Consider the following 21,892-nt stretch of genomic DNA (forward strand, 5'->3'; position numbering starts at 1 on the left):
GTGATGGCTTCACAGGCCACTGAAGAGAATTACATGAACGGGTGGTGTCTAAGAACACACACCACGCACTGACACACTGAAGAGCCAAAGAAATTGGTACACCTGGATAATATCGTCTAGAACACGCGCGAGCACGCAGAAGTGCCGCAACACGACGTGGCATAGACCCGACTTATGTCTGAAGTAATGCTGGAGTGAACTGACACCATGCATCCTGCAGGGCGTACGAGTACGAGGGGGTGGAGATCTCTTCTGAACGGCAGGTTGCAAGACATGCTAGATATGCTTAACAATGTTCATGTCTGGGGAGTTTGGTGACCAGCAGAAGCGTTTAAACTCAGAAGAGTGTTCCTCGAGCCACTCTGTAGCAATTTTAGACGTGTGAGGTGTCGCATTGTCCTGCCGGAATTACCCAAGCCTGTCGCAATGCACAGTGGATGCACGTGATCAGACAGGAAGCTTTCGTGCATGTCACCTGTCAGAGTCGTATCTAGACGTATCAGCGTCCATTATCACTCCAACTGCATACGCCCCACGCCATTACAGAGCCTCCACAAGCTTGAACAATCCCCTGTTCAAATGCAGGGCATGGATTCATGAGGGTGTCTCCATACACGTACACGTCCATCTGCTCGATAAAATTTGAAACGGAACTTGTCCGCCCAGACAACATGTTTCCAGTCATCAACAGTTCAATGAAACTTCCTGGCAGATTAAAACTGTGTGCCCGACCGAGACTCGAACTCGGGACCTTTGCCTTTCGCGGGCAAGTGCTCTACCAACTGAGCTACCCAAGCACGACTCACGCCCCGTCCTCACAGCTTTACTTCTGCCAGTACCTCGTCTCCTACCTTCCAAACTTTACAGAAGCTCTCCTGCGAAACTTGCAGAACTAGCACTCCTGAAAGAAAGGATATTGCGGAGACATGGCTTAGCCACAGCCTGGGCGATGTTTCTAGAATGAAATTTTCACTCTACAACGGAGTGTGCGCTGATATGAAACTTCCTGGCAGATTAAAACTGTGTGCCGGACCGAGACTCGAACTCGGGACCTTTGCCTTTTGCGCGCAAGTGCTCTACCAACAGTCCACTGTCGGTGCTGACTGGCCCAGGCGAGGCGAGGCGAGAAGCTCTGTGTCGTGCAGTCATCAAGGGTACATGAGTGGGCCTTCGGCTCCGAAACCCCATATCGATGATGTTTCGTTGAATGGTTCGCACGCTGACAGTTGTTGACGGCCCAGCACTGAAATCTGCAGCAATTTGCGGGAGAGTTGAATTTCTGTCACGTTGAACGATTCTCTATAGTCGTTGTTGGTCCTATTCTTGCAGGATCTTTTTCCGGCCGCAGTGATGTCGGAGACTTGATGTTTTACCGGATTCCTGAAATTCACGGTATACTCGTGAAATGGTCGTGCGGGGAAAATCCCCACTTCATCGCTGCCTCGGAAATGCTGTGTCCCATCGCTCGTGCGCAGATTATATAACACCTCGTTCAAACTCACTTAAACTTTTACAACCTGCCATTGTAGCAGCAGTAACAACCGATCTAACAACCGCGCCAGACACTTGTTGTATTATGTAAGCTTTGCCTACCGTAGCGCCGTATTCTGCCTGTCTACTTATCTCTGTATTTGAATGGGCATGCCTACACCAGTTTCTTTGGCTCTTCAGTGTTTAACAGACAACGCTATCCTTCTTCCGTGAATCAATGAAGAAATCAGAACTGTTTACGTTGCAACGCTGATCCGTATATATAGCCCAGACCCCAGAAAACAAAGACCAAAAGAGGTGGAATAAGGGAAAGAGGTAGTAGAGGAAAGTGTCATGAACAACGTGCTAAAAATCCTGACGTATCGTGAGACTGTCGGGGTGCCGGCCGGGGTGGCCGAGAGGTTCTAGGCGCTACAGTCTGGAACCGCGCGACCGCTACGGTCGCAGGTTCGAATCCTGCCTCGAGCGTTGATGTGTGTGATGTCCTTAGGTTAGTTAGATTTAAGTAGTTCTAAGTTCTAGGGGACTGATGACCTCAGAAGTTGAGTCCCATAGTGCTCAAGTCGGGGTGGGAGTGTTGCGTTTAAAGGTCACTTTTTTGTGTTTCTTGAATGCCTCGAAAACCGCAACTTCGAGCGAAAATGTTTCCCAGTACACAATTAAACTAAAATAAATTGATTACAAGAAACCTCTTACGGATTTTTTTTCTCTAGGACTAATAGTTTCCTTAACGCAGGGGATGGGAACATCGTAGATTATGAAAAATAGTGCTTTAACAGTATAAAATTAATATTTAATGTTAAATGAAGCAGGTTAAGAACAAGTACTGAATTTGTGTGCCATATCTAATTACAGTAAAACTGTATTAAATTGTGTTCTGGAGTTCTGACAGGGTGGAAAAGGGGAGCTACGGGGTGTGTGGGTGGTAGAAGTGCGAGGGAAGGATGGTCGCCATACTGTGGTCACGCACTTCCCTTCTTCATGGGTTTTGCAAATTGAAGAACTAGCTGGTGATTCCCCACTCTAACTACTCCATTACGTCACAAGAAGCAGCTTCAGGGTGTTTCACAAATTTATCCAGACTCTTCTGCCGCTGGCCTTACTGCACTGGCTACGTAGTGTGCAGACACGACTGGGTGTATTTACTTCCCGCAAAATACGTCAACACTACGCGGAATGCAGATGTGAGTTCCTAATATTACTAATTGGAGGCAAGGAGATGGACAGTGTTTACATAAATCTCTGGACGCTGTTCTACACGATCAGCCTAAATTGAGTTTTGGTCACAATGTAAGGGAGCTGTTTCGTTTTTCTCAGGAAAGCAGACTTCCTCCACCACAAGCGCTGCTCGCTTTTCAATTTACAGACAGGATATACCCGCCCAGGATATCTCTTATGCGACCAGATGGTAAATTGACTGGTGTGTGTGTGGGGGGGGGGGGGTGGAGGGGGGAGGGGGGGGGGGGACAACTACTCTGTGTCTGTAAACTTAAAAAGCGAGCAGCGTTCGTGTTGGAGGAAGTTCGTTTCTCAGAAGAACACTACTGCTGTCGTACATTATGAGTAAGAATAAGTTGCCTTCTAGCATTGTAGAACAATGTTACGACTTTTACGTAGATTCTGTCCACAAGCGCTTCTTACGTTAGTACTGCTATTAACTCATATCGGTAGTCCATTTAAGGTTGACTCATCTTGCGGAAAATGAACACCCATCTGGACATATCTTCGTACTGCAGAGGTTCGGTATAACTTTCTGGAACACCCTGTAGCTACTCCCTGTGAAGAAGTGCTGTGGATGGAGTGGGGAATCACATTCTCGCTCTTCAGTTTGCAGACCCATTAAGGAGGGAAGCGCATGACGGTAATCCGGCGACCTACCTTGCAGCGCAGTCCTGCGGTGCTTACTCGCTTTTACCCCCCACCCGCCACCCTCCACCCGATTGCACCCCCAGAACACAATTTATCTCTTAATTCGATTCTACTGCTCTTAGGTACGGTACCCACATTTAATATTTGTTCTTAACCCACTTCACGTAACAATGAACATAATTTTAAAACATTAAAGCACCATTTTTAAAATCTTCCACTGGAACGTGGAAACTATTAGTTCTACACAAAAAAATGACATTTTTTTGAAGGAAATTTAATGTAGTTTAATTTTGTATTGGGACAAATTTTCGCTAGAAGCTACTGTGTTCGAGACAATCAAGAAACACGAAGAAATGACCTCTAAACGCCCGCCTTTCCCCACGGTCACACCCCAGCGGTCAGCATTCCTACGAGGGCTATTGGGAAAGTAAGGGCCGCTCGGTCGCGAAATGCAACCACAGTCAATATAAGAAATGTTTCATTTACAACAGTTAGCTACACCTTCCAGCTACTTCTCTACATTGTAACCGCTCCGACTGAGACATTTGTCGTAGTATCGTACCAACTTTCCAGTACCCTCGTCATAGAAGACAGCCATCTGTGACTTCTGCAGCTTGTTATTTGTACCAAAATGTCTTCATAGCCAGCGGTTCATGTGAGGAGATATGAGCATCAGAAAGACCCAATTCCGGGCTGTATAATGGATGACGTAACATTTCCCATCGAAAACGCTGCAGGGACATCATTACTGCCCCTGAATTGTCACGAAGAAAGAAATGCATGGCAGTTACGTTGTGCAGGCTGCTTGAAATCCTTCACAAGCATTCATACTTGGCACGAGACATTACAAGGCGTATATGGAAAGTAAGGTCCAACTTGTCGCGAAATGGAAAGCACTGTTGTAAGAGGTCCGAGCAGATGTAATTTCGATGTATTGCTCACGCGCTGCCTGCGATATGTAAGGTATAAGAGAATCTCAGACCGGACAACAGTGTTGACTGCAGTAGGAACTGTGTAGCTGTAGCAGTAAGTTGTTGCTAGCGAGCAGTCTGGTCTGGTGTATCGTGTTGGCTGGGCCCGTCGTGGTGCAGCGATGCCGGAGCCTGAGCATTATTGTATAAGTAAAAAGCAGCCTCGCGCATATGTAGTATTGTTATCTCAAGTCCCATGTAAATGTTTTAAAAAATCTCCTAATAATAATCTTTCTCATAAAAAGTAACTTTTAACAACCATTCATTTCAATTTAAAGAATTTACTAATTTCTCCAATCCATGATCATCCCGATGATTGCAAAAGAAAAAATCGGTTGTTTCCTTTCATAAATGACAAATCTATCGGCCAGCTTTGCACACGGCTGTGCCAGAAAAATTTATTGTAAGAGCAGATATATATGCGTTATCCGGCGACTTCATTGGGGTAAGAATTTTTCTTTTTTTATTCAGAATGATCTTTCAGGGCCATGACGCAGCACTGCTGACGTCCAAAATTTACCAGGTTAAATTCAGTCAATTATTGAAAGGTTATAAGTGAGCGACAATTTAATTGAGAGGTTAGTTACATTGTATTATTACCAGGTTACTGAATTTATTTTTTTGTTGGGACGTTACGACGTTACACTGAATGTGAACGACATAATTATAATTTTTACTGTTGAGAAGTTTAGGAATTTTTCTGTTTTGAGGTGACACTAAATGTGAATTAATTTTGTGGGGAGGTTACACTGTGAAAATCAAAAATGTTTTATTTGCAAAAGTTAGCTGCAACTTCCAGCTACTGATCTCCATAGCCCTAGATTCGACTTAGACGTTTGTAGTAGGGTTGTACCAACTTTCCAATACCCTCGTTGTAGAGGACAGCCGCCTGTGCTTTCCGTCAATTCACTACGCTGGTCTACAGTTCGTTGTCTGAGCCAAAATACTGTCTTCATAGCCAGCGGTTCATGTGAGCAGAGACGAAACTCGGAGGGAGCCAATTACGAGCTGTATTGTGGGTAATCAAACATTTCCAATTGAAAACGATGCAGGAGCATCTTCATTGCCGCTGCAGAATGCGGCTGAGAACTGGCTTGAAGAAGAAAACGCACGACAGTTACGTAATGTGGGCTGCATACCTTCAGGCGAAATATCTCAGCAGGCCCTCGTATTTGGCGCGAGATACTATTACGTGCTCCCTGTGCGCTCAGAACAGAAAAGAGCGACGTGACAAGATCGACGGGCGTACTAGAGACACTGCCCAGCACATCTAAGCAAAGCTTCACGGATTTTCACTGTGGTTTCCATGTCGGCGTCGATCGGGCCTTACTTTCCGAACAGCCCCCGTACTATGCTGTTCATGATATTCCCTGTTATCACTGTACAAAAATTTGCGACTACGCTATTTCTCCCCTTAATTTTCCTCCGTTTATTCGACTAACGGACAGAACTCTTAACATCGCCTTGATGTTTTGCATATCGAAATTCTGCCATAACAGAAGACACAACTCATGCTGCTGTCGATCAAGGCATCCTTTCCGAATGCAATGAAAGTTTAATCAGTGATTGGACTGATGCGTACCAAGTGTACGTGCGAGTGAATCTTCACTGGTGGCAGGACACATCCCACTGCACTGAAGGATGTGCACCTGCCCAGCGCGCTGGGGCGGGAGTGAATGGGCTCACTGGAGAGCAGTGAATACTTTTAATGGAATCAGGCGCCCATTGAGCCGCCTTTGAGGACGCACCTTAATGCCAATTACAGGCGAGCCCTCGGGCCGTGGGGAAACGGACCGAACTCGCCGCTTTACGCCGAATCCCAATCCCAGGCGTTCACCGCCCCCCACTGCGCCGTGTCCCCCGGCTAGCGAATCCGTTTCAGTAAGCCCGCGCCGGGGAGGAGGAGAAGGAGGAAGAAGAAGAAAGAAGAGCCAGGGACGTAATCAAATGAGCCGGAGGCTCGGAGGAGACTGCGTGCAGTTTTCAGATGCGGGGAAACGAGGTCTTCTCCGAGAAAGGAGAACCCCCCCCAGATACACTCTGCTACTGTTTGTCGGTGCCGCTACGTCAGTAACGAAGTAAAACCATTGGCAGGGAGAAAGGTATTACGGCAGTGACAGCCACTGTCATTCTAGTAATCATCTACGCTGCAGTTATTAGCGTCTGCAATTCCTGCACACAATTAAGCACCGCGGAAAAACACTGTTTGACGAAGACTCCGTGAGACATGATTGAAGCAATCAAAAGTATCTCCGTAACTTCCTACTGTTTAGCCCTTCAGCTGTGGACAGCTGTAAGTGTTCACTCGGTACTCGTTGATTTGCGTCTGGAAATTTATACAGGGCTATTACAAATGATTGAAGCGATTTCACAGCTCTACAATAACTTTATTATTTGAGATATTTTCACAATGCTTTGCACACACGTACAAAAACTCAAAAAGTTTTTTTAGGCATTCACAAATGTTCGATATGTGTCCCTTTAGTGATTCGGCAGACATCAAGCCGATAATCAAGTTCCTTCCACACTCGGCGCAGCATGTCCCCATCAATGAGTTCGAAAGCATCGTTGATGCGAGCTCGCAGTTCTGGCACGTTTCTTGGTAGAGGAGGTTTAAACACTGAATCTTTCACATAACCCCACAGAAAGAAATCGCATGGGGTTAAGTCGGGAGAGCGTGGAGGCCATGACATGAATTGCTGATCATGATCTCCACCACGACTGATCCATCGGTTTTCCAATCTCCTGTTTAAGAAATGCCGAACATCATGATGGAAGTGCGATGGAGCACCATCCTGTTGAAAGATGAAGTCGGCGCTGTCGGTGTCCAGTTGTGGCATGAGCCAATTTCCCAGCATGTCCAGATACACGTGTCCTGTGACGTTTTTTTCGCAGAAGAAAAAGGGGCCGTAAACTTTAAACCGTGAGATTGCACAAAACACGTGAACTTTTGGTGAATTGCGAATTTGCTGCACGAATGCGTAAGGATTCTCTACCGCCCAGATTCGCACATTGTGTCTGTTCGCTTCACCATTAAGAAAAATGTTGCTTCATCACTGAAAACAAGTTTCGCACTGAACGCATCCTCTTCCATGAGCTGTTGCAACCGCGCCGCAAATTCAAAGCGTTTGCCTTTGTCATCGGGTGTCAGGCCTTATAGCAATTGTAAACGGTAAGGCTTCTGCTTTAGCCTTTTCCGTAAGATTTTCCAAACCGTCGGCTGTGGTACGTTTAGCTCCCTGCTTGGTTTATTCGTCGACTTCCGCGGGCTACGCGTGAAACTTGCCCGCACCCGTTCAACCGTTTCTTCGCTCACTGCAGGCCGACCCGTTGATTTCCCCTTACAGAGGCATCCAGAAGCTTTAAACTGCGCATACCATCGCCGAATGGAGTTAGCAGTTGGTGGATCTTTGTTGAACATCGTCCTGAAGTGTCGTTGCACTGTTATGACTGACTGATGAGAGTGCATTTCAAGCACGACATACGCTTGCTCGGCTCCTGTCGCCATTTTGTCTCACTGCGCTCTCGAGCGCTCTGGCGGCAGAAACCTGAAGAGCGGCTTCAGCCGAACAAAACTTTATGAGTTTTTCTACGTATCTGTAGTGTGTCGTGACCATATGTCAATGAATGGAGCTACAGTGAATTTATGAAATCGCTTCAATCATTTGTAATAGCCCTGTATAACTAAACAGTTTTATAGTGTGTGTGTATTTACCATATGTGTATGCGATATCCTTCAGACATACATGCGCGTAAAGGACGTGGACGAGGTGACATATGGATATTTGAAGCAGTCCACGAAGCGTGCACGGATAGCCGAAATGGTTCTACGTCTACATACTCCGCAGGCCACCGTACGGTGAATGGCGGTGAATGGTGGAGGGCATCCTGTACCACTACTAGCCATTTCCTTCCCTGACACGACTATCTATATGCCTCCGTATGAGCTCTTATTTCTTGTGGTTACTAACGCGAATTGTGTGCCAGGGGCAGCAGCATTGTTCTGCATGCGGTGGCGCGGTTCTTCCCGTCCCTTTACGACGAACCTGCACCTACCCGTGAACACTGTCTCAGCAGATCATCAGTAGGAAAGCCGAGTGAAACCTACTGTACTTCGATGCGAACCAGGCTGCAATTAAAGTCACTAATCTACGATTCGGGAGAAAGTTTTCACACAAATGAAAGATTGGAAATTTTGTCCTCAATTAATATATTCTGAAACTTAGGTGAACAAGTATCACTGCCAAGCCCGTGCTTGCCTTAACACAGTCACTCATAATCCCTTTCACTCATGTTAACATGTTTATGGTGTTGCATTTCCCGAAAACGTAATAGCTACAAAAATACTGATTGTTTTTGATTGAGAATGCTCGCCGAATATTTAGTCCGTCGGTACCAAATGCAGTCACAGATTTTAGCCACCATCCTGCTCAATACGCCACGCGGAATATATGTCTTTTGTCGTCACAAACTTCACTTAAAAATTCCGAAATTTCCACACACACATCGGATTAATTATGCCGTCACTTTACAACACTTTTGATGTATGAAACACTGCTAGATCCGGCAACTTATCATTTCCATCAGAACTACTACTACACACGTCCGAACTGTTTCATGACTAGGCTTCCATTCTTCTCTCGAATACTCTAAGTCTTCTCTACCAGCAGAGAAAGGTGCGCGAAGAATATTGCTTTACCATTGGTCAGTTTACTCAACAGCCAATAGCAAAACAACATTCTCCCGAGTCAATCCGCGCTTTTCATCAATAACCAATCACAAAATAATAAACCTAACGACTGCACTTTTTACCGACGTAATTATCTAATATGTTGATGTTTTGTTTATGTATAAAGTTATTTACCGTTGTTATTTATACCTGAATTAACTTTCCCTTTACCATAAACTTACTTTACAAATCTATTCTACAAAAATCCCCTTTGTCCATATCCATACTTCTTCGAAATATTTCCACAGTTAATACTACTACACAACTCGTTGAACAATTATCTTCATATTAACCTTAAACCACACTCACGCATCATTCATACTGCTAAAACACATTTATAACATTTTACATACACAAAAAGACATAACAACACTTTATGAAAATACTAGAACAGCTAATGAAAAACATTCTATTACTGTAGTGCACTCTAGTGGGCACAATCGAAAATAAAATCGCAGTCCTCCTACCCAATATTGTCCTCTATAAGCTGATACATAAACTACGTCCGCGTCCAGTCTCGCGTCACTATCTGTCACTATCCAGCTCTGAGACACATCTCCCACTTAACCGCCTCCAAGGCAAGGGGACTGACCACCACAGATGTTAAGTCCCATAGTGCTCAGAGCCATTTGAACCATTTGAACCATGACTAAATGGAGGCTGCAGAGGGTGGACTGGGTGAGATATGGAGGACAGAAGAGGGGAAGAAGATTAATTTTTCTTGGTTGGGGTACCTAACCTTATAAATTTTTGAAATACGTCTCCTTCGACCATTAGTTATTTTCAAGTGAAACACTACGAAACTTTTAAGCTTTGGAACATACCAAAATTGTCTAATGTCAGACTATTCCCTGGACTTCTGCAGATGTTTGAGATGAGGAAGAAGAGAGAGAGATGTTAAAGATGAGGAAGATGAGATAGATGTGTGAGATGTGGAAGAAGACACATTTGCGGAAGGGGTAATTGCATGGAGGGGGGGGGGGGGGAGGAGAGAGAGAGAGAGAGAGAGAGAGAGAGAGAGAGAGAGTGGGTAAGCAGCACATCCAACGCTTCGGGATTCGATCCTCGGTCAATCCTATGATTTCTTCATCTCAATAATTCCTTTTCTCACCTCTGGTAACGATTTCTGAGTGTGAGAAATACCACGGTTCAGAGTACACGTTAAGCTTTAGGTCTTCTTATAACTGGCTGGGACGCTTGAGAGGTCGGAGGATCATCTCCAATTGGACGACGCCTAGCAAAGAAGTGGAGTGTTCAGTGCAATCTTTCGATTGATGACAACTTTACTTCTACAGAATAAATTTTCCATTCTGCATCGTGAAGTGCAGTGTTTTCGAAGTTCCTGGCAGATTAAAACAGTGACACAGAATGGAACTCGATCCTCGAACCTTACCTTTCGCTGTCTTACTCCGTGAGCTATCCCAGCAGAACTCGTGAATACCTCTTGCACGTTCATTTCCGCCAGAGCCTCTCTCCTACTTTCCAAACTTCACAGCAGATCTCTTTTATGAAGTTAGGAATGCCTGCAGGAGGTACTGGTGGCAGTGAAACCGTGACGAAAGATAGTGAGTAGTGCCTGTATAGTTCAGTTGTTAACAGCATTGTCCACAATAGGTAAGTTGCCAGGTTCTAGTGATAATCCGACACACAGTACTAAGAAGCTTTATTGCCATTTGTTAGGCAAAGGCAGTCAGAGAATGCTGAATATAATTTGCCAGAAACGTTTATCCACTTGAGAAAAGATTGAGGAAAGTAATTGTTCCATTTGCAGCGTACCAAGCAAGCGATACACAACAAAAACCATGCACAACAAATACCACTAGAGCCCACCATCAAATAGGCACATCCACTGCCTCGCAGCTCGCAGTTCCACGCAGCAGTCCCCACGTGGCGCTCACAAACACGGATCTCTTCCTGTTTCCCTGCAACTTACTTCAGCGCATCGTATACGACAGCCGATAGACAGCCACCATAGGGAGCAGTGTCCACCGCGGACTACGTTGCTTCGCCTAGTGCCGGTGGAAAGCCAACAAAACATCATGCGCCATGGACACTCAGACAGTTTCAAACAAGCAGTTCGAAAATTCAGTGCCGATTTAGGAGCCGGCCGCTGTGGCCGAGCGGTTCTAGGCGCTTCAGTCTGGAACCGCGCTGCTGGTACGGTAGCAAGTTCGAATCCTGCCTCGTGCATGGGATTGTGATGTCCTTAGTTTAGTTAGGTTAAAGTAGTTCTAAGTTGTAGGGGACTGATGACCTCAGATGTTCATATGGTTCAAATGGCTCTGAACACTGAGGGACTTAACATCGGAGGTCATCAGTCCCCTAGAGCTTAGAACTACTTAAATCTAACTAACCGAGGACATCACACACATCCATGCCCGAGGCAGGATTCGAACCTGCGACCGTAGCAGTCGCGCGGTTCCGGACTGAAGCGCCTAGAACCGCTCGGCCACCGCGGCCGGCTACCTCAGATGTTAGTCCCACAGTGCTTAGAGCCATCTGAACCGATTTAGGAGCCGCTGTTTATGGAGCAAAGACCAATGGTAAGTACCATTTGATAACATACTGTCATTTTGCAAAAACAGACATAATGTCTTATGGGATAACAGCAATCTGTGATTTTATGTTACTTTAAATCCGTCTTGATTGCAAATTTTTTTTTTAATAAAAAAAAATTTTGCAATCAAGACGGATTTAAAGTAACACAACATACTGTCAATAACTATTATATGTTATTTCTGTGCGGCTGGTCCCGGCAGAGGTTCGAGTCCTCCCTCGGGCATGGGTGTGTGTGTTTGTCCTTAGGATACTTTAGGTTAGGTAGTGTGTAAGCTTAGGGACTGATGACCCTAGCAGTTAAGTCCCATAAGATTTCACACACATTTTTTTTGTTATTTCTTATTCTGTTGCCGCATTTGTCTTACAGTGCCGTGCTATCAATCAAGAGCTTAATTAGCAACCGTCCAATCAGCCGCCTTTAAGGAAAAATAGCAAGTAAACACTTTTTGGCACTCTGGACGTTTGGGGTTGAATTCATAGTAGCATTCACGATAGTATTGTTGATAGAAACAGTTTTCTAGGCAAAACATTCTATCCTCCGTTTCCCTTGTCATTGTTAAAGTCCCATAAAAAGAGGAACACGGCTGGTGAGCGATAAATTCGGAAAACATTGCGTACCGCCATGTCAATAAACTGTCCACGAACGGTGCCATCCCAACAGATGTCTAGCAAACGTACCCCAAATTAAAGCGACAGTTGCATTGGAACGACGCTAGTTTGCCGCCTCGTAGCTGCGGAACTGCACGGGTCGTTGTGTGGCGGGCGCCCTTTGGCATTACGGCTCCACCAGCGGCCCGTGCAGTGCGCATGTGCTCGTGATGGTTGGCGGATGTTTTCCTGCCGTGCTACGCCGCGACCCGACCGGGCAGCTGGTTCGTCGCTACGAGGTTTTCGACGCCCATGCTGGCCTGGACACGGCGAAGTGATTCCCACGCCAGACTCGACCGCAGCCCACAATCACAGTTAATGACACCGTTCGTTAATCGGATTTCGATTGACGCGCTGACCGCACTGTCCCAATAGCTGCACGTTTGAGCAATCAAAGCTGTGTCTGACGAGTTAATTTTGTGGCCACCGTCCGTGGCACGTCTGGCGAGTGCAGACTTTTCCATCGGAGGGTAATGCGCCACTCGCATCGCAATGTACAATCCCAAACAACTCCTGGAGCTGTAGTTGTATTTATTTAGCTGTAATTAGACAGACGACGGTGGCTACTTGCTTTTTTCCACGCCAATATTGTGTTTTTTTTTCATTTTTTTTCCAACCGCTAAGATACGAAATGAATGAGCGATACGAGGTCAGTGGTTTCTCTGCAGTGGTTTACTGTAATACATCGAATAAAGAAAATAGTGCCGGCCGGGTTGGCCGAGCGTCTCTAGCCGCTTCAGTCGGCAACCGCGCGACTACTACGGTCGCAGGTTCGAATCCTGCCTTGGGCATGGATGTGTGTGATGTCCTTAGGTTAGTTAGGTTTAAGTAGTTCTAAGTTCTAGGGGACTGATGACCACTGCAGTTGAGTCCCATAGTGCTCAGAGCCATTTGAACCATTTTGAAAGAAAATAGTACCTGTTCACTGGTAAACCTTTGAGAAGAACACGTGTTCTGAAATATAAAGGTACATTGCTGACCGGTTTGATGCGATCGGTTACGAATTCCGCTCCTGTGCCAAGCTTGCATCTCAGAGTTGCATTTGCAAACTACGTCCTCAACTATTCCTTTGGTATATTCCAATACCTGTCTTTCCCTATCCTCTACAGCTCCCTCCAGTACCGTGGTAATTATCCTTGATGGCTTTACACACATGCTATCAACCTATCCCTTTAGGAACTTCATGGCAGATTAAAACTGTGTGCCGGGCCGAGACTCGAACTCGGGACCTTTGCCTTTCGCGGGCAAGTGCTCTACCAACTGAGCCACCCAAGCACGACTCACGCCCCGTCCTCACAGCTTTACTTCTGCCAGTACCTCGTCTCCTACCTTCCAAACTTTACAGAAGTTCTCCTCCGAACCTTGCACAACTAGTACTCCTGAAAGAAAGTATATTACGGAGACATGGCTTAGCCACAACCTCGAGGATATTTCCACAATGTTCAGGCTGTGGCTAAGCCATGTCTCCGCAATATCCTTTCTTTCAGGAGTGCTAACTCTGCAAGGTTCGCAGGAGAGGTTCTGTTAAGTTTGGAAGGTAGGAGACGAGGTACTGGCAGAAGTAAAGCTGTCAGGACGGGGCGTGAGTCGTGCTTGGGTAGCTCAGTTGGTAGAGCACTTGCCTGCGAAAGACAAAGGTCCCAAGTTCGAGTCTCGGCCCGGCACACAGTTTTAATCTCCCAGGAAGTTTCATATCAGCGCACACTCCGCTGCAGAGTGAAAATCTCATCCTGGAATCTATCCCTTTTTCTTTACCAAAGAAAAATCACCAAACAGCCGTATGTTTCCAGAAATTGTTATTTTATTTACACTACCAGTTTCGGTATCTCATTAATGCCGTCTTCAGACCCCTTAGCACTCCATGTATAGAGAATCACATACATCGATATATACATAACCAAGATAACACAGCAGGATACCATGCATTTGGGCCTGCAAAACCATATAATGTATAATTATGGTACGAATCAAAACGAACAAAAACTTTTTTTAGGTCCGAATTTGTTAGATCAGTTACAAAAATATGTTCACTTTTTACAGTTTTCAATTCACTGATTATGGCACAGAGGTGCTGAAACATGTTTGGATAAAAAGAAAAAACAGTGTGTTTGCAAAAAGCCGGACCCATAACCTATAATAACCGAAGCCACCGGTACCTGGATTCCGCGAATTTTTTGTGGAATGTATGTTGTCAAGCTTCGAACTACACAAAAAATTCTCGGAATCCAGGTACTGATGGCTCCGTTTATGCATAGATCGATGTATGTGATTCTCTCTACGTGGTGTGGGTAGCGGCGTGAAGGCGACATTAATGAGATGCCGACACTGGTTCTGAAAATGAAATAAGTTCTGAAAACATACGGCTGTCTGGTAATTTTTCTTTGATAAATATGTAACCCGCCGCTACCCTACCCACGATGGATCAGCAGATATCCCTTCTTCTTGTCAGTGTTTTCCGAATGTTCCTTTCTTCGCCGATGCTACAGAGAGCAGCATCAAATGGTTGGTTCAAATGGCTCTGAGCACTACGGGGCTTAACATCTGACGTCATCAGACCCCTAGACCTAGAACTACTTAAACCAAACTAACCTAAGGATATCACACACATCCATGCCCGAGGCGGGATTCGAACCTGCGACCGTAGTGGTCGCGCGGTTCCAGACTGTGGCGCCTAGAACCGCTCGGCCACTCCGGCCGGCCAGAGAACATCCTCACTCCTTATCTTATCTGTTACCTAATTTTCAACATATACCACCACTTCCCTGGCAATGTTTACCATGTCCACTATTTACTTCCGTATAATGCCGAATTACAAATGTACATTTTGCCGAATGTATTCCGAAATTAATGACGATGTTCTTACTACTGGACTTCTTTTGGCCAGGAATGCTCACTTTGCCGGTTTCTAGTCTGCTTCTAATGTTCTCTTTGTTTCGTCCGTCTTTATTTTGCTTCCAAGATAGCAGAAGCAGTTGACTTCACCTACTTTGAGGCCCCCAATCCTGACTTAAGTATATCGCTAAATCCCTTTCTGCTACTCCTTATGAGCACATCTATGGACTGAGGGTAAACTGGAGAGTAATGAGTAGCAGAAACAAGATCAATGATAAACTTAACAGCAATATTCGGGACCGCGGAGGAGAGAAAATTAAGCACTTCTGCTTCCTTGAAAGCGAAATAACACGTTACAGAAAAACCAAAGAAGAGATAAAATGCACACTAGTCAACGTACAGAGGGCAGTCCGGGCCAAAACACGTCCGAATTTGAGGAAGAAGTAGTTGCTTAGAAGGTACGTCTGGAGGGCACCACTGCATGGACGTGAATCATGGACAGTGGTAAAACCGGAAGAGAAGAGAAGAGAAACGAAACGTTTGAGATGTGAAGTTATAGAAGGATGATGAATATTAGATGGGCTGATAAGAAATTAGTTTCTCCGCAGAATCGGCGAAGAGAGGAACACGTGGAAAACATTGACGATAAGGAGGACCAGGATGGAAGGACATCAAGGAGTAACTTCCATGGCACCTGAGAGAACTAAAGACGGTAATACGTGTAGGGGAAGATACTGACTGGAATAAACACAACAAATAGTAGATGATGTTGAGTGAAGAGCTATTCTGAGATGAAGAGGTTGGCAGAGGAGAGGAATACTTGGCGAGCGGCACCAAAACATTCAGAACGCTAAGGAGGAAAAAGAAGAACCGTTAAGTCTGTAGCTCCTTCTTCTCCCCCCCCCCCCCCTCCCTCCATCGCCTACAATTACCGCACCATCTAATCCGGCGTATTCCACATTTCTTGTATCATCCATCTCTCCTTCCCCGCTTCTACAATTTATTTCTCACCCAAGTGTTCCCTTGTCAGTCTCTATGCAGGTGAAATAAATGGATGACAGACACATTTCGTCCTCCAGGTTAAAACTACATAAATTTCCAGAAAAATTCATGTGAGTACTGAGTGTAGAGTAAATAACCTACAAACTCTTGTAAGAGTAGCTGTAAAGGTGGTCAGGAACAGTTTGTAAAGTTTCTAAGGGTGCAATTGGCGAATCAGGTCGTCCCGCGCGCAAATTCAAGCAGCCTGCCAGAGACGGTGTCACCAAACGCGTTCTACGTTTGGTTTCCTAAAACCAAAAACAAGAGAGCGATACGAAAATCGGACATGGGACTGTAGCAAGGACCGAACCGGAGCCAAAGGCTGAGCAATCTGGTGTGCTATCATCTCCGTTATGAGAAGAACTGCCACTAATTATATATGGCGGACCCCTTGAATTTGCCTGCACAACGGCCTGACTGACTAATTTCAATGCTAATTAACTCGGGGAAACGGCGCAACGTATCGAATTTCCTTTTCTTAACAAATATTTATGCCGCGCGGTGTAGCCGATCGGTCTAGGGCGCCATGCACGGTCCACGTGCTCCCCCCCCCCCCCCCGTCGGAGGTTCGAGTCCTCGCATGGGCATGGGTGTGTGTGTGTGTGTGTGTGTGAGTGTGTGTCGTCGTTAGTTTAAGGTAGATTAAATAGTGTGTAAGCTTAGGGACCGATGACCTGAGCAGTGTGATCCCATAAGACCTTACCACCAATTTCCAAATATTTATCAGTACAACCTACCCTGTAACACATTTACAAGATTTTCAATATGTTTCTGACCACCTTGTATAAAAAAAAGTACGGACGCAGCTTTGGAAGATTACGAAGATCACAGTGATTAATTTAATTACGCATGACATATTCTTCCACAAACAAATTCTCATTGGGCATTGCTTACGTGCAGAAATCATAGATTTTTATAACTATGGTGTAGAAGATTATGTTATGTTAACCGGGCACCTAGAAACGACGGAGAGGCGCCGTCCCCGCCGCAGCCGCAGTGGTCCACAACCCCACGACGACTACTGCAGTCCACTTCACCCCTCCGCCGCTCCACACCGAACCCAGGGTTACTGTGCGGTTCGGCCCCCGGTGGACCCCCAGGGAACGTCTCACACCAGACAAATCTAGCCCCTATGTTTGCGTGGTAGACTAATGGTGGTGTACGCGTACGTGGAGAACTTGTTTGGGCAGCAATCGCCGACATAGTGTAGCTGAGGCGGAATAAGGGGAACCAGCCCGCATTTGCCGAGGCAGATAGAAAGCCACCTAAAAACCATCCACAGACTGGCCGGCTCTCCGGACCTCGACACTAATCCCCCGGGCGGATTCGTGCCGGGGACCAGGCGCTCCGTCCCGCCCGGAAAGCCGCGCGTCAGACCGCACGGCCAACCGCGTAGGCCCTGTAGAAGATTGCTAAAACGACAATGACTCTTATCGTCAGAATATCTCCCTCTCCGCAAATGCTCGTACACACAGGATAACACATCAAATGCTGAAACATGTAAGGGTAAGAGAAAAACAAATGAATTTTGCCGTGCATAAATTGGAAACTGTGTGTAACACGACTATTTCTTGGCAAGCACGGGAGTTATTTAGTTATTTCTCTTTCTTTTATTTGGTTTCGACGAAAAACTCATATAGCAGCTATCATACATGTAAGGTTTAATACGTTCCAGAGCAGCACACACTGCAGGATTTAAAACAGAGTACAGCAACATCAACACAAAATTACAGTAGAATCACATTAAAAGCTAACCTATTCTTCTAAAGGATGATTCAAAAAGAGCGTTGGATTTGAAATGGCTGGTAAATTTTTTGTTTGTCGGTTGGCGACAATGGTTTGACCTATTCTATCTGCAGGAACATTCCGATTGTTGACTCAGTTTGAATTTCTCGCATTCGGTGTCTCACCCTGGAGCAGTGCACTTGAGCGCAACGTCTACTAATGGTGAAAACGTTTCATCTGAATGGAGTAATACAAGCTGCGACATTGTCGCGACTGGAACAGTGATCCGAAAGTGTAGAATAAATTTATTTATTTCACGTCTATGATCACAAGTATTGTAGGTCCTCAGATTATCTGTTTCGGTCAGCAATGACCACGTTCAGACCTGTTTTATAAAAAATATGTCTTAATAAGCTGGGGGCACTGTGGACATGCTTTTTATAAAACAGATCTGGAGAGTGTCATTGCTGGCGCAAACCGGCAGTCTGAGGACCTGCAGTATTTGTGATCATGGGCGTGAAATAAATAGATTTATTCTAGAATGGAGGAAGTTATGCAGCAACTGTCGGGCGACTTTGCGCGGTTCAAGTGCGTCGTGAAGCACCGAGTGAATCAACAGCTAGCTGAATTATGAAAAAGTTCTCCGAGACGGGTTCAACAGTAAACCTTAAAATTAAAAGTCAGCGCCGTCGTTCTGGCCGATGTGAGCAGAACATTGCGGTGGTTCGTGATAGTGTGGCTGTTTGAGCAATGAAATCAGTTCGTCACCGTTTCCAGCTATTGGGCTTGAGCTATTCTTCAGAACGGAGAATTCGCCGGTATGCTCTCAATTACCACCCCTATAAAATTCAGTTGACGCAGCAGCTGAAAGTGACGGATCACCAGTTTGTTGACTGGGTTCTGAAAGGATGACAGGACGACGGCAGCTTCGCAAACAAAATCATCTTCAGTGATGAAGCACACTTTCACGTAAATGGTTTTGTGAGTAAGCAGAACTGCCGTATCTGGCGATCAGAAAATCCTTGCGTTATCCAAGGAAGCGAAACGCAACCACAATGAGTGACAGTTTGGTGCGGCTACTGGAGGGGGTGGGGGGTGGGGAGGGGCATCATCGTCCCCTACTTTTGTGAAATTGAGGCAACAGTCAATGGAATGGTTCAAATGGCTCTGAGCACTATGGGACTCAACTTCTGAGGTCATCAGTCCCTAGAACTTAGAACTACTTAAACCTAACTAACCTAAGGACATCACACACATCCATGCCTGCGGCAGGATTCGAACCTGCGACCGTAGTGGTCGCGCGGTTCCAGACTGTAGCGCCTAGAACCGCTCGGCCACCACGGCCGGCAACAGTCAATGGAGGCCGATACCGTAAGATGATAAGGAAGTTTTTGTGGTCTCTTTTGGACGGAGTGCACAATGAAGTGCTGTGGTTTCATCCGGATGGTGCAACCTGTCATATTTCTCGCGAAACGATTCAGCTGCTCCATGAGCGGTTCCCGGATCGCCTCATTTCGCACAACGCTCATCAGCTATGGATACCAACGTCATGTGACTTAAATCCTTGAGACTTTTTTCTTCGGGGCCATGTTAAGTCAATGGTGTATGCCAATAAACCCCGAATCATCCATGACTTGAAGGACGAAATTCGGCTAGTTGTCAGCAAAATGGGTGCGGAAACCTATAGCGCAGTCATAGTGGATTTCAGGGACAGAGTTCTGGCATGCTTGCACAATAGAGGAAATCGTATGCCTCATATTTTTTAATACATGAAATACACTACTGGCCATCAAAATTGCTACACCACGAAGATGACGTGCTACGGACGCGAAATTTAACCGACAGCTTTTCAGAGCATTCACACACGGCTGATGCCGGTGGCGACATCTACAACGTGCTCACATGAGGAAACTTTCCAACCGATTTCTCATACACAAACAGCAGTTGACCGGTGTTGCCTGGTGAAACGTTGTTGTGATGCCTCGCGTAAGGAGGAAAAATGCGTACCAACACGTTTCCGACAAACGGTGGGTTCAGGAGGTTAATACGGAACGCCGTGCTGGATCCCAACGGCCTCGTATCACTAGCAGTCGAGATGACAGGCATCTTATCCGCATGGCTCTAACGGATCGTGCAGCCACGTCTCGATCCCTGTGTCAACAGATGGGGACGTTTGCAGGACAACAACCATCTGCACGAACAGTTCGACGACGTTTGCAGCAGCATGGACTATCAGCTCGTAGACCATGGCTGCGGTTACCCTTGACACTGCATCACAGACAGGAGCGCCTGCGACGGTATACTCAACAACGAACCTGGGTGCACGAATGGCAAAACGTCACTTTTTCGGATGAATCCAGGTGCTCTTCACAGCATCATGATGGTCGCATCCGTGTTTGGCGACATCGCGGCGAACGCACACTGGAAGCGTGTATTCGTCATCGCCATACTGGCGTATCACCCAGCGTCATGGTATTGGGTGCCATTGGTTACACGTCTCGGTCACCTCTTGTTCGCATTGAGGGCGCTTTGAACAATGGACGTTACATTTCAGATGTGTTACGACCCGTGGCTCTACCCATCATTCGATCCCTGCAAAACCCTACATTTCAACAGGATAATGCACGACCGGATGTTGCAGGTCCTGTACGGGCCTTTCTGGATACAGAAAATGTTCGACTGCTGCCCTGGTCAGCACAATCTCCTGATCTCTCATCAATTGAAAACGTCTGGTCGATGGTGGCCGAGCAACTGGCTCGTCACAATACGTCAGTCACTACTCTTGATGAACTGTGGTATCGTGTTGAAGCTGCATGGGCAGCGGTACCTGTACACGCCATCCAAGCTGTGTTTGACTCAATGCCCAGGCGTATCAAGGCCATTATTACGGCCAGCGGTGGTTGTTCTGGGTACTGATTTCTCAGGATCTATCCACCCAAATTGTGTGAAAATGTAATCACATGTCAGTTCTAGTATAATATATTTGTCCAATGAATACGCGTTTATCATCTGCATTTCTTCCTGGTGTAGCAATTTTAATGGCCAGTAGTGTACTTAGATTAGATGGACATGTTTATTTGTGTGTGTGTGTGTGTGTGTGTGTGTGTGTGTGTGTGTGTGTGTTTGTAAAAATAAACTTCTTACTTTGATAAATGAAACCCGACTCTCTTTTTGAACTACCATGTAATAAAAACGCCGATATAGTCTCAAGCATCGCAGTACGGTTATGTATTTAGCACACAGCAATCGATGGTGATTAAACGTTGCAATACGTGACTTGTAATAATGGATTTGCCTGGGCAATCAGGAAATATGTGGTAGACACCCTCTTCATTTCCGCAGCCGTACAAGGGCCTGCGACGAAACCAGTACGATGTAGATGCCTCTTGTAACGGCCGTGTGTTGGAATCTTCTGGAGACTCAATGTTCCTCGTGCCAGAAGTTAGCAAGAAGCACGGTGTTCTGCCCCGATATTCGAGGTCTCCTACCATTCTGTGTTCCACTTCTTTTAAACAGAGCTGCAATGTTGAAAATATGAAAAACTTTTTTGTTTTTCTTTGTAACGGTGAAACGCAACGAGCGGGCATCAAATGTGTGTGATGTACACGGCGTGCGCCTCCAGGCCCCGTTAATGGGCGGCAATGACGGCGCTAGTGGCGGCGTGAGTCAGTTGGCGTCAGGTGGATGACGTCACCAAGTCCTCGAGATCACAAACAGTGGGCGCCCCCGCTGCAGGGCAAGACCCCGGTGGCGGTCCTCATCGCCCGGAAAATTGCGTTCGTTAGCGAGCGTGCAGGAGGCGAAGCTGCACTCTCCTGCGTGCTCACCAGTCTCTCTCTCTCTCTCTCTCTCTCTCTCTCTCCCCCTCTCCCTCTCCCCCTCTCCCCCCCCCTCTACGTACCAGATCCCACGCGTCATCTAAACACTTGCTGCCTTCCACGCGTCGTGGCGCAAAAACAACGCTAGCACCAGGGGGGCATCGTATATATGATGGCGCGCAGTCGCTCCGGGGGCACAGAGTGTGAGC

At 46.2% G+C, this 21,892-nt stretch overlaps 1 protein-coding gene and 1 non-coding gene across 2 annotated transcripts in view; one reads left to right on the plus strand and one right to left on the minus strand.

The window, feature by feature from the left end:
- The window catches only part of LOC124712069 (protein PFC0760c-like), a 77,122-nt gene that overhangs the window by 25,134 nt on the left and 30,096 nt on the right, over positions 1-21,892 (plus strand). The window lies entirely within an intron of this gene.
- On the minus strand, positions 13,469-13,543 carry Trnas-cga. Its single transcript has one exon. It is a non-coding gene; the product is annotated as a tRNA-Ser (tRNA).

This window comes from Schistocerca piceifrons, chromosome 8 (assembly GCF_021461385.2).
Source record: "Schistocerca piceifrons isolate TAMUIC-IGC-003096 chromosome 8, iqSchPice1.1, whole genome shotgun sequence".
Classification (NCBI taxonomy): domain Eukaryota; kingdom Metazoa; phylum Arthropoda; class Insecta; order Orthoptera; family Acrididae; genus Schistocerca; species Schistocerca piceifrons.